Genomic DNA, 12,370 nt, shown 5'->3' with positions numbered 1-12,370 from the left:
ATTGTTGTTAATAGATTGTATGTTACTGATTGTATGCCCCCCTTACTCAATCCCCTTGTAAGGTATTTTACAAATAAACAAATAATAAAATAATTCGAGATTTTCGTACGCTAAGAAGAGTTTTTATACATAGCTTATAGTCGCCGCCTTACGGCACCAAGAAAGTGTGGATCCTACTGCGCTTCTTCATATCTTCAGCTAAGCGCGATCACAACGGAATACTTCTGCACCGTAGAAGGCGCCGAAGTCAAATAACATTAGTGCTCTACTAATAATTACGTAAGTTTCTTTTTACGTTGCCTAATCTTTACGTAAGCCTATTACGCTGGCATGCACCGTAAATGGGAAATGTCTTCCCCAGCATTCATTATAGCGTTTAGTTATAGTAACGTGCACTGAAAGTCTGATGTAGACTGTTATAGGTGCTGCTGATTTTTTGTGCTTATAACATCCTGTAGTTTACAAAATCGAGGTTAATGACAAGTTTTTGCCTTACCTAAAACCATGCTGAATATAGAACAACGCTCTAGGGTCAAACAACACTTAAAGCTTAAGTTGCACAGAGTCGGAGATGTTTCAGTTCAATATGGACGCCTGCACATTACCCCTGCTCTTTTTCATCACAGTCGCTCAGCGTTTTCTAACACACCGCACATGACAATGACTCCAATGGCAATAAATACGGAATGTATGTTGAATATAGGCTATTGTAGTGGTCGAAAGGGAATGTTTTTGTGAACTTCCATTGAAAACTTAGTCAATATAGACCACAATAGAACAAAGGATGAATGAAAAAAAAAAGAAGGCGATGCAGCAAAAGAATAAATACTTCCCCTACTACTCATGTAATGGATAAAGAAGGCGACGAAATGGGAAACATGAGAGCTGTGGAGGAAGATGAGGTAACAGTAAAACTAATGAATGTGTAGCACCCTCGACCTCGGGAGGAAGAGCCATCAAAGGACATAGGAGTTGGCAGCTCACGCATAGCTGAAGTGTGCGCCACAAGAGCGTTGAGTTACCCTTTCGAAATTCACCAATGTGAGAATGCAATGCTTCATACGCAACAGGTTCTGGCAAGATTATGGACAGAGCGAAGCAGGACCTCTTTAAGTGAGCTAGGCACGCGCGGTCAACAACTTCTCTGTTCTGATTACGCTAAAACAGAAACACAGTATGGCAACAGTCGACTATCTTCCCCGCATAAGAATCGCATTGATTCCGCGTTGTGCCAGAGTCTTCATTCCGCTGGCCTGCACAGCTCGCGCTCAACTGTATAGTGAGGAGACCTTCAAGTAGTTACCACAAAATACCACCCAAAGACGGCTTTTATTCTTTCACCTGTATTGTGATCAAAAGAGCCACATCGATACCAAGATGTCGATTTCTGTTCTTAAATTAAATGAAATTATCGGTTTCTACGTGCCAAGTCCCCTATCTGATTATGAGGCACGCCGTAGTGGGAGACTCTAGGAATTTGGACCACCTGGGGTTCTCAAACATGCCCCTAAATTTAAGTACACGGCTGTTTTCGCATTTCGCGCTCATCGAAATGCAGCCGCCATGACCAGGATTTCTATACTTCTTGCCATAATTGAGGTAATCATTTTTTTTCGTCTTCTGGCTGTTCGCTTTTCTCGGGAAGCTGTTTTGTCAAGTTTACGGCTACGCAACTGCTTTGACGCCAAAGCTCGTGCTAAAATTTCTACGCAAAATAATGAGAAATACAAAATAACTAAAAAGAAGGAACTTTGGCAAAAAAGATAGAAAAAGAAGCGTCCAGTTGGCTACTCAGGTCTGGGAGACGAAAATAGTGCAAATGAAAGATGATAAAGAATAAAAAAAAGACACGCTGTGAATGCGTGCACGCGCCTACAGGATCACCCAGATAAAGGTGCTCCCACAGACGAGCCATTTTCAGCAACGAAAAGAGTGACTTTTTATGCTTCGTGACCAGACGTATGGTGATGCCTGTGCGCAAGCGTCTTCTGAACGAACAGTGGATGGTAGTCCACTCATCACAGCGCGTTGCAGAGGCATTGTTTGTGAAAGTCAGTTCGAAGGCAAGTGCACAATAGATACTGACTACTATCATCTCAGCAGGAGACATGTCACGGCGGAACATGGGTTGGTTATCCCAGTAAATTTTGAATATGCTTTGGTTCCACAATGGCTGATGCCACAGTCAGAGCACACACAAAAGAAGTTACGTGGATAGGAATATTGCGGGTGCAGGCCAGAATTGTTGTTGATGTTCTAGGTTAGAATTGTAGCGTGACGCTTTGTCGTTTTTTTTCTTTTTTGTTTGGCACTGACACCGCCTAGCAGGCATTTAAGTAGAGAGGTAGAAAAAGAAAAAACAACAACAGGTGGATAAAAGAAATAAATATACTAAAAAAAAACATTTTTACATCAGAACAAGGAAAAGAACCACCCTTCATGAATTTCGCCAGGAGGAGGAGGAGAAATAAAGAGAGAAGGCAGGGATGTTAAGCAGAAACGCATCTGTTCGGCTACCTTACTCGGAAGGAAGGGAAAGACGGAATACAAATATGAGATAGAGAGAAGGAGGGGAGGGGGGAGGTAAGCTGCGGCACACTCGCGAGTGCATGCGAAGGGCCTGAGCGGGTCAAAGGTGTTCGCATAGACCAGTGGCCTTCAAGAAAGGCAAAAGTGCCTTCACAGCTTTGTGGGCCGACGAGCATTAGGGACGGTCTTCAAGTAGAACCTGCACAGACAACGGCCGATCTTCCAGTCGTCGCGATGTGATAGATAATGTATGTCTTTTCGACTGAAATGGATGACAGTTGTACAATAAATGTTTTATGCCCTCTTCGACGCCGCAGACTGCACATGAAGTACGGTCGGTAATTGCAATCACAGTAGTGTACGCCTTCGTGAAAGTGACTTCCAACCACAGCTGGTATAGAAGCGATGCCTCACGTCGGTGAAACCTGGATGGAGGTCAGAGTTTCGAGCAAAGGGTTCAGTTCGTGCAACCTGGTGCACCTTATATTTGGGGTGTTCCCCTTTGTTAAACATTAGAACACCCAAAACATCCCAAAAAGCGTGGCAGGTGACAAAGCTGCTTTGCAGCATCTGTGCTGGAAGGAAGAAGGGGAACGCTGTGTTGTTCACGATGTGACTCTCGGGCAGCTTTGTCTGCTTGATCACTTCCACTTATCCCGCAATGGCCAGGTAGCCATTGGAAAATAATTTCGTGGCCTTTCTGTTTGACGTCGTGGAGAAGTTTGACAATGGTTTACGTTAGCTGTTCATGAGCTCCACGTCGGGGAACTGGCTACATGCTGTGTAAAGCCGGTACTGAGCCGGAAAACACGGCCCACGTAGCAGGACTCTCTGTGTCAATAAATTGAAGCGCACTGCAGAGAGCCATGAGTTCTGCAGCCGTGGACGTCGTGACATGTGACGTCTTGAATCGCAGTGCTATTCCTCCAGTTGGTATAGACACAGGACAGCCAGAACGGGTCGACGTAACCTATCCGTCACTGTAGACGTGTATGTGGCTACAGTATCTCTCGTACAAGAGGAGCAAGCTCCATTGTTTCAGTGCTGACGGTGGTAGTTCTGACTTTTCTGCAGTCATGGAATTCTGAGGTGTACTTTAGGATGGCACAAACACCATGGAAGAGACACCGACCTGAGAGCAGGTGTGTACCCCGATGCAAACGAGGCACGATATGAACTGAGAGTTCTCCTAAATGACGGGCGGCGTCTTTCGAAGGTGAGTGCGGCGAGGTGGTGGAAAGGGGTCCGGGCAATGTGCCTGACATGTGCGTGCATTGTCTCGATGACGATGTGCGTCGTGATTGAATAATATTGAGCAATGGCAATAGTTTCAGCCATTGAAGCATTGCGTGGCAATCCAAGGCATATTATCGGTGCTTGGGCTTGAATGCTCTAAATTTTACGCAAATTGGTTTTGCAGGTGTTGGAAATAACAGGTAGGCTGTACCGGAGGAACCAAACAAATAACATCCTGCACAGCTGTAACATGGATGGTGTGGACACCCCCCTCCCCGCCCCCCCCCCCCCAAGAGAAAAGCCAAATTTCGCCAGAGTTGCAATAATCAAAGCCAGTAGATTCTAGCTACAAACAGAGCGGGATGACAATGTTCAGTGTATGCTACGTAACGTGTATTACGTCAAAGAGAAAATATAGCCAAAGAGCCAAAGAGAAAATATACCTGCATATAGCCAAAGAGAAAATATACCTGCATGGTAGTTGTCTTTGCACCATGATCGAGCAGTTTTGTCTGTGCAGTCCTTGTGAGTGAGTCAGAACTCACGAGGTAAACCATCAAACTATGAAAAAAAATTCCATATGTATGCAAATCTGGCAACTGGTACATCTAAGGCAACGAAGCCGTCCGAGCGTATTCTCACAGCCTTATAAGGGAGCACTGTAGAGGTCTGTTTGCTGGCTCACGGCCTCGCTAGATCTCAGTAGCATTCGAGCCGGGGGTCGCGGCTGATGACGGCTCCCACGCAGGCTGCGTAGCAGGGCCACGCCATACAGAAAGACGTATATGACAACGGCGTCAGAGAGAGAGAGATAGAGTGAGAAAGGCAAAGGAAAGACAGGGAAGTTAACTAGAGAACATCTCTGGTTGGCTACCCTGTGCCGGGGAAGGGACAAAGGGATGCCATAGTTAGAGAGAAAAATAATAATAAAAAAAAAACACAATACGGCGTCAGCACACAGAAATACTCTATGGCGCCGGCTACACTTGCCGCTGCCGTACAAAGTCCTAGATGGCCTCCAACGTGGAAGCGGTATGACGCGTCACGGTAAAGAGAAATTACGTATGCCGGGTTAAAGAAAATGGCCAATATAAGTTGCTCTCCATTGAAACAAGATATAAGCAAAATAACCTTTATTTTATAATTGTTAATTATTACGTTTCATAACAAATTGGGGGCTCCTGCATACGTTATGTTGCATATCTTCCATGCCGTCGCACGGCGTTGCGTGAACAGCGCTGCCGAACTTTCCTTAACAGTTTCGCTGTAATAATTTTATACAGTTTTTCTTTCGCGTGGTGGTAAAGCTGCACAATTTTGACACGACACGTCTTGTCATCTGTCAAAGCGCTCACAGCACACTTTACAAAGCCGGAATATTCTGAAGAAATAGCAAAATTACTTGGACGTTCTCTGTCGAGGGAAGGAAGAGCAGCGAGCTGAGCACCTGGTGACGCCATGACGTATGGAGTAGTCAAACAGTGTTACGGCTCCTGTCGCTATAAACACAGCGCTCCTAACCGAGTCTCGGTAGTCGCACTATCACAGTAAAGGCGCGAGTGATGGCTGCGCTTCTCATTCAAGAGCAAAGCAACTCGAATACAGCCGATGGTTAAACAGTCATTCAATGCGATAGCAGTTGATATCTCCCGACTGCGCGATTTCCCGTGTCCGTCAGACCATCAATCCTCTCCATCCCGTTAACGGCATGCAGTGGTGGTCGTTATGCGTTGACTTCAGTGCACCTCCTCATCCCCAGATTCTTAGCAGAAACGTAAGCAATCGCCACCGCCACTGGGATTCGTGCCCCTGTGGCGATGTTCAGTTGTGGACGCCACACGGACTTGTGGACACCACACGGACACGCACCACAGGCAATACTGTAGCGGAGAAGCACTATATTGTGTGCATGTTTAATACGTTTTCATCCCAGATAGACTTTTAGAATGGTAGCGTCTGTTCATGTACTGTGGATGCTACAACACGCAATATTATAGCGACGACGATGTTATGTGCAGAGCAAAGACATTCTTGAGAAGCTAGTGGAGCCTACTGGGAGCTCTTGCTTCTGTTGCAGCAACTTTGTTCAGAGCCGGAGAAATCGTTGATGGCAGCTGGTTTACTGTGAAGCCTTGGAATTGTGATGTGTAGTTTAAGATAACTGAAACACAGTGTAGGTATAATCACAGACGGTAATCTGCATGAAATAGAGGCACGATATACACAAATATTCGCAGTGAATGGCGCACGGGGTAGTACTGCTCTAAGGTTGGCCAGGTGGTGGGAAGGCGTCCGTACGCAATGTAACTCCTACTGGAAAACTGAATAAATATTTAGTCCGAATGGGAGTCCAACATATGGTGTCGAATGTAACACATTCGACACAAAGCACCACATCTGAAATATATCAGTGGCAGTTAAAGCTACGATATCTGAAAGTTGATCTGAAAATTGATCTTAATTACCTAATCCTGCGACCACCCTATGTATTCTTGTCATCTACCCGGAAGATAGGATCACTTAGGTTGCTAATCTGTCAGGTGATTACTCTGAATCGTGTGCAATACGGACCAGTGGTGACCGGGTCAGTTTTCTCTCGGCGCTATGTCAACGATTACTGTGAGAGTAGTGACCGCATAGGCTGACGAGGGCGCGGCGTCGCCGATTTAACACGATAACTACGCATCTGTTCGTGCAACGCGGCAGCCGCTCGCCGCCGAGGTCGTCGCGCCGGCATGCATGCCTCTCTGAGACGGTCGCGCACGGCTCGGCGCAACCACGCAGGTGCACAGGCGCGGGCGTCTCGTCAGCCTCTGGCGCGAGCGGCGGCGTGGGAAAAACAAGCGGCGCTTGTCTTCATCGCCGCCGCTGGGCTGCCCTTCGCCGCAGGGCGGGGGCCGCTTTTCACATCGGTCACACAGCGATTCCCAGCGCACAACCGGCGGATTCACGGTACACTGCGAATGCGCTGACGCTGATTGACTCCGTGCGATTTGTTCGCGAACCATCGCTTATCGGCTCGGTGGTGGTTCTTTTTCTTTTATTATTGTTATTGTAGCTGGAAGTATTGACCTTATTGTTCGAATGTAAAGTGTCGAATTGAAAAAAAAAAGAAGCCTTTCAAAAGCGGTTTGTCATCGGTGGACCATTTTCTTTTGAGCAAGTGGCATGGCCAGGTTGAGATTACCGCATGGGCTGGCCTCGGGATGGAAGCGGCATCTCTGCTTTTGAAGATATGGCGCCTACTTTTCCCACCATATCCTTATGGCGTAACGTCCCTGGATAAATCCGCTGTTGAGTTTCGTGTGGCGTCAAAGCCCGCACCTCACCAATATGCTATGCGTATGATAAATGAAAACAAATATATAAGCTATATAGAAGTCAACTTTAAAAAAAAGGCAAGATGGCGGGCGGCCTGTCCTCAAAGCTCCACGCATCCTCTTCTTCCCCTTCATCACTAACGCCGTCTCGTCGCTGTATTTATGCTCGCAGTACCGCGGCAATATGTTGTTTCTTTGCACGATTCCCGATCAGATTTCTTTTCTTGTTGTTTGGTGGACTATTAGTGCGTAGGGGTCGCATTGAGAATCCGCGAATAGGAATATTTCCGTGGCCCTTATCGAAGAAACCTATTAAGTCAGTGCTACCTGTTATTGGACATCGCCAAAGCAATTGCCGCGTTATAAGGCCGGCTGCAGTACGCAATGGATGTAGCTCCGTGACCATGGCAGTAGGGAACTGTAGTTATAAGAAGAGAAGTTTGGTAGATAGTAATTCAGGGCCTGTACACACAAACAATTTTTTGCGTAAATGCCATTAATGGTTGACCCTCGCAGCGGCTTTTGCCGCGATATCACATCAACTGCCATCGAAAAGTAGGCAATTGAACGCTGGCCAATGAGGCAAGACTCTTGGAAAAGAGAAGTTTTGCGAATAGGGGGCCTAGGTCTGTATTAGCGAAACACTTCGTGCGCTGAAATGCGCGATAACAAGAATCGGCCAATTGTGATAGCAAACATATTGCTACGGCACAATATGCGCGATCACGAAAGGCCAGCAGTGTGAAGACGACGACGACGATAAGAAGCTAGCGCGGGCTGTTGCCTCTTGGCCAAGCGCAGCGTATTTTCCTTGTAAATATACTTGTACATAGCTTTTCCTCTGCGTCTTCCTACGTAACATATCTGGTGGAGGTGGACGTTCCCTGTACCTCGTCACGGAGCTTCGCAGTGGACGGTACGTCGAGCCTTCCTTCATGGCTCCCGGCGACGACAACCCGACTCCGCCGGCTCCGACACCTGCTGCCACTTCGACGACCTACATCACTCTCCCCGCTCCCCGTGATCCTGGCGTATTCTCGGGCCAAGATGGGGAAGACGTCGATGACTGGATCAGCCTGTATGAACACGTCAGCCGCAATAACCGGTGGGACCCTACTATTATGCTCGCCAACGTAGTCTTTTACCTCGGTGGCACACCTCGAGTTTGGTATCGCACGCACGAAGATGAGCTCACCAGTTGGGATTCACTTAAGACACAGCTTCGAGACTTGTTCGGCAACCCCTACGGTCACCAACTTGCCGCGCAGAAGGCGCTTTCCGGCCGTGTGCAGACGTCAACAGAGCCCTATGTCACGTACATTCAGGACGTCTTGGCTCTGTGCCGCAAAGTTGACACCCACATGACTGAGTCAGACAAGGTTTCCCACATCCTCAAAGGCATTGCCGATGACGCCTTCAACTTGCTCGTTTGCAACAACGTAGCGACGGTGGATGCTGTTATAAGAGAGTGCCGCCGCCTGGAACTCGCCAAAAGCCGACGTATTGACCAGCAGTTTGCCCGTCTGCCCAACACCCCAGCGACATCTTCCTGTGCCGACGCTCCTCGTCCCAACAACACTGCCGATGTTACCAGGATCGTCCGGCGTGAGATCGAGGCCACCTATCCGGCTGCCTTCGACTCCAGTCCCACCAACACATCTGCAGTCACGGTCTCACTGATCCAGGCAGTTGTCCGCCAGGAGTTTGAAAACATGGGTCTTCACACCCTCTGCTCGGCCCATCGCCCTAATACCCGCCCGGCTTCTTCGATTTCGCCCCGTCCCGCATCTTCTTACCCACCACGTTTCCGCAACCCATCTGAATGGCGCACTGCTGACGACAAGCCTATTTGTTTCCACTGCCATCGAATCGGGCACATTTCTCGGCACTGTCGTAGTCGCTGGAGTTCCCCGAGCCGGTCTACTTATACTGCCTACTCTCGCCCCTCAGGTGGCCCTTCTCGTCCCTATGCCGCACGCTCCGATAATGCCGCCACTGATTCTCCTGCAACGAACCGCCCCTATTCTCGTTCGCCTTCGCCCCAACGACGACAATCTCGCTCTCCCCAGCCCCGTCGCTCCTATTCGCCGACTCCCTTCGGACGCCGCTCCCAGCCGGAAAACTAGACGATGCAGCGCCTCGAGGTGACGCTGCATTGCTCCCTACGCCGCCAAATCCTCTACTGACTTTGCCCACTCATCTGAACCTTCTTGACGTGCAAGTCGACGGTGTTTCTGTGTCTGCTCTCATAGACACTGGGGCGCATTTGTCCGTAATGAGCGCTGACCTTCGTAACCGGCTCAAGAAAATTATCACGCCCGCCACGACGCCTGTTGTCCGTGTCGCCGATGGCGGAACAGCCCCCGTAATTGGTATGTGTACCGCCCGCGTCTCCTTCGCCGATCGCTCAACAATCGTGCTATTCACAGTCATCGCCCACTGTCCCCACGACATCATCCTCGGCTTAGACTTCCTTTCCGCACATTCTGCTCTCATCGATTGTTCCGCCAGTACTCTCCGCCTTGACCTGCCTGTTCTGGATCCTGCTGAACCACACCCCAGTCGCCTCAGTTCCGCCGACTTCGTTCGCTTGCCACCTTCGGCACTGACCTACGTTGACCTAGTGTCATCCCCACCAGTCTCCGACGGTCACTACATCGTGGCTCCTATGCAAGACGTCCTCCTTACACACGGGATCACAGTACCCCATACAGTTTTATCTATTACGGCGAATTGCGTCTGCCTGCCAGTGGTCAACTTTGGCTTGACGACACAAGTGCTGCCACGTGGGATGTCTTTGGCCCAGCTTTGTTCATTCGAGGATCACTCAGTAGCATCCATTGCAGTAGACGACACTTCATCCGATACCCCTCTACCATCGCAGTCGGCAAATTGTACCATCGCTGACTTACGGAAAATGATTGCCCCCGACTTGCCCTCCGAGCACGCTCGTGAACTCTACCGCGTTCTGTTTTCCTACCACGATATTTTTGACTTTAACGATCGTCCTTTAGCCCAAACTACAGCTGTCAAACATCGCATTAATACCGGCGATGCCCCTCCTATTCATCGCCGCCCGTATCGAGTGTCACCAGCTGAGCGTCAAGTTATTCACGCAGAAGTTCGCAAAATGCTTGCCAAGAACATTATTGAACCATCATATAGTCCATGGGCGTCACCTGTAGTACTGGTCAAAAAGAAGGATGGCTCATGGCGCTTTTGCGTGGATTATCGACACCTTAACAGGGTTACCAAAAAGGACGTGTATCCCCTACCTCGGATTGATGACGCCCTTGACTGCCTCCACGGTGCTCGCTATTTCTCTTCTATTGACCTTCGCTCCGGCTACTGGCAGATTGCCGTGGACGATCTCGACCGCGAGAAGACTGCTTTTGTCACACCCGACGGTCTTTATCAATTCAAAGTGATGCCGTTCGGTCTATGTAACGCCCCTGCCACTTTTGAACGCATGATGGACTCCCTTCTTCACGGTTTCAAATGGTCCACGTGCCTGTGCTACTTGGACGACGTTATCCTATTCTCCCCAACGTTCGCTACGCACCTCGAGCGCCTCTCAGCAGTCCTGGACGTTTTTCGGCGAGCCGGTCTGCAGCTCAACGCATCGAAGTGCCAATTTGGCCGTCGCCAGATTACCGTCCTTGGACATCTCGTTGACGCGAACGGAGTGCAACCGGACCCAGGCAAGATCCATGCTGTTACGCACTTCCCTGTTCCGAAGTGTGTCAAGGATGTGCGCAGCTTCATCGGCCTTTGTTCGTACTTCCGCCGTTTCGTGAGAAATTTCGCCGCCATAGCACGACCACTAACCGACCTTTTGAAAAAAGACGCTCCTTTCCAGTGGGGCGATAACGAGGCCTCTGCATTCTCTCATCTAATCGACATTCTCACAACGCCTCCCGTTTTGGCCCATTTCGATCCTTCTGCGCCTACCGAAGTCCGTACTGATGCCAGCGGCCACGGAATTGGAGCAGTACTGGCACAACGCCAGCGTGGCCACGACCGTGTTATCGCTTACGCCAGCAGGCTCCACTCACCCGCGGAGCGCAACTATTCCATCACTGAGCGTGAGTGTCTGGCCCTAGTTTGGGCGGTTGCGAAATTCCGCCCATACTTATATGGCCGATCCTTTTCCGTTGTCACAGACCATCACGCGCTTTGCTGGTTATGCTCACTGAAAGATCCTACAGGAAGACTTGGTCGCTGGGCCTTACGCCTCCAAGAATATTCGTATACTGTAACCTATAAATCTGGCCGACTACACAAGGACGCTGACTGCCTGTCTCGCTACCCGGTCGACGAGCCTGACGACGCCGACAGTAGTAGCGCCAACGGCATTTTCTCTGTCTCTGCCTTCGGTAACATCGCCGATGAGCAGTACCGAGACCTATCGCTGCGAGCACTTATCGAGCGTCTGCGCTCCACACCTACCGACGCATCCGTTCGCCGATATGTCCTCCAGGGTGGCATTCTGTATCGAAGGAACTTCCTCCCTGACGGCTCTGACCTTCTTCTTGTCGTGCCAAAACAGCTACGACAGACTGTGCTCTTTGAGATGCATGACGCACCCACTTCAGGACATCTTGGGGTAACCCGCACGTACGACCGCGTCCGCCGCCGCTTCTATTGGCCTGGTCTCGCTCGCTCCGTTCGACGCTATGTTGCTGCCTGTGATCCCTGCCAGCGTCAGAAGACACCTCAGGTGCTACCTGCCGGTCATCTCCAGCCGATCACCGTCCCTGTGGAACCGTTCTTTCGTGTTGGATTAGACCTGCTCGGTCCCTTTCCCACGTCATCTTCTGGGAACAAATGGGTAGCCGTCGCGACTGATTACGCCACCCGATACGCTATCACTCGGGCTCTCCCTACCAGCTACGCCACTGACGTCGCGGACTTTCTCTTGCGTGACATTATCTTGCTTCATGGCGCCCCGCGACAGCTGCTTACTGACCGTGGTCGAAACTTCCTCTCGAAAGTTATCGCTGACATTGTGCGTTCCTGCTCCATTCAACACAAACTGACTACTTCATACCATCCTCAAACCAATGGCCTGACAGAGCGGTTAAACCGTACTCTTACCGATATGCTGGCCAAGTACGTTTCCAAGGACCACCACGACTGGGACATTGCCCTTCCTTACGTAACATTTGCGTACAATTCTTCCCGGCACGACACCGCCGGATTTTCTCCCTTTTATCTACTGTACGGTCGCGAACCTACCTTGCCCCTAGACACGGCACTTCCTCCTGCTGCGGTCTCAACAAGCG

The sequence above is a fragment of the Dermacentor andersoni genome, chromosome 2, assembly GCF_023375885.2.
Source record: "Dermacentor andersoni chromosome 2, qqDerAnde1_hic_scaffold, whole genome shotgun sequence".
Classification (NCBI taxonomy): Eukaryota; Metazoa; Arthropoda; class Arachnida; order Ixodida; family Ixodidae; genus Dermacentor; species Dermacentor andersoni.
The sequence above is the reverse complement of the archived record's forward strand: the minus strand, read 5'-3'. Positions refer to the sequence as shown.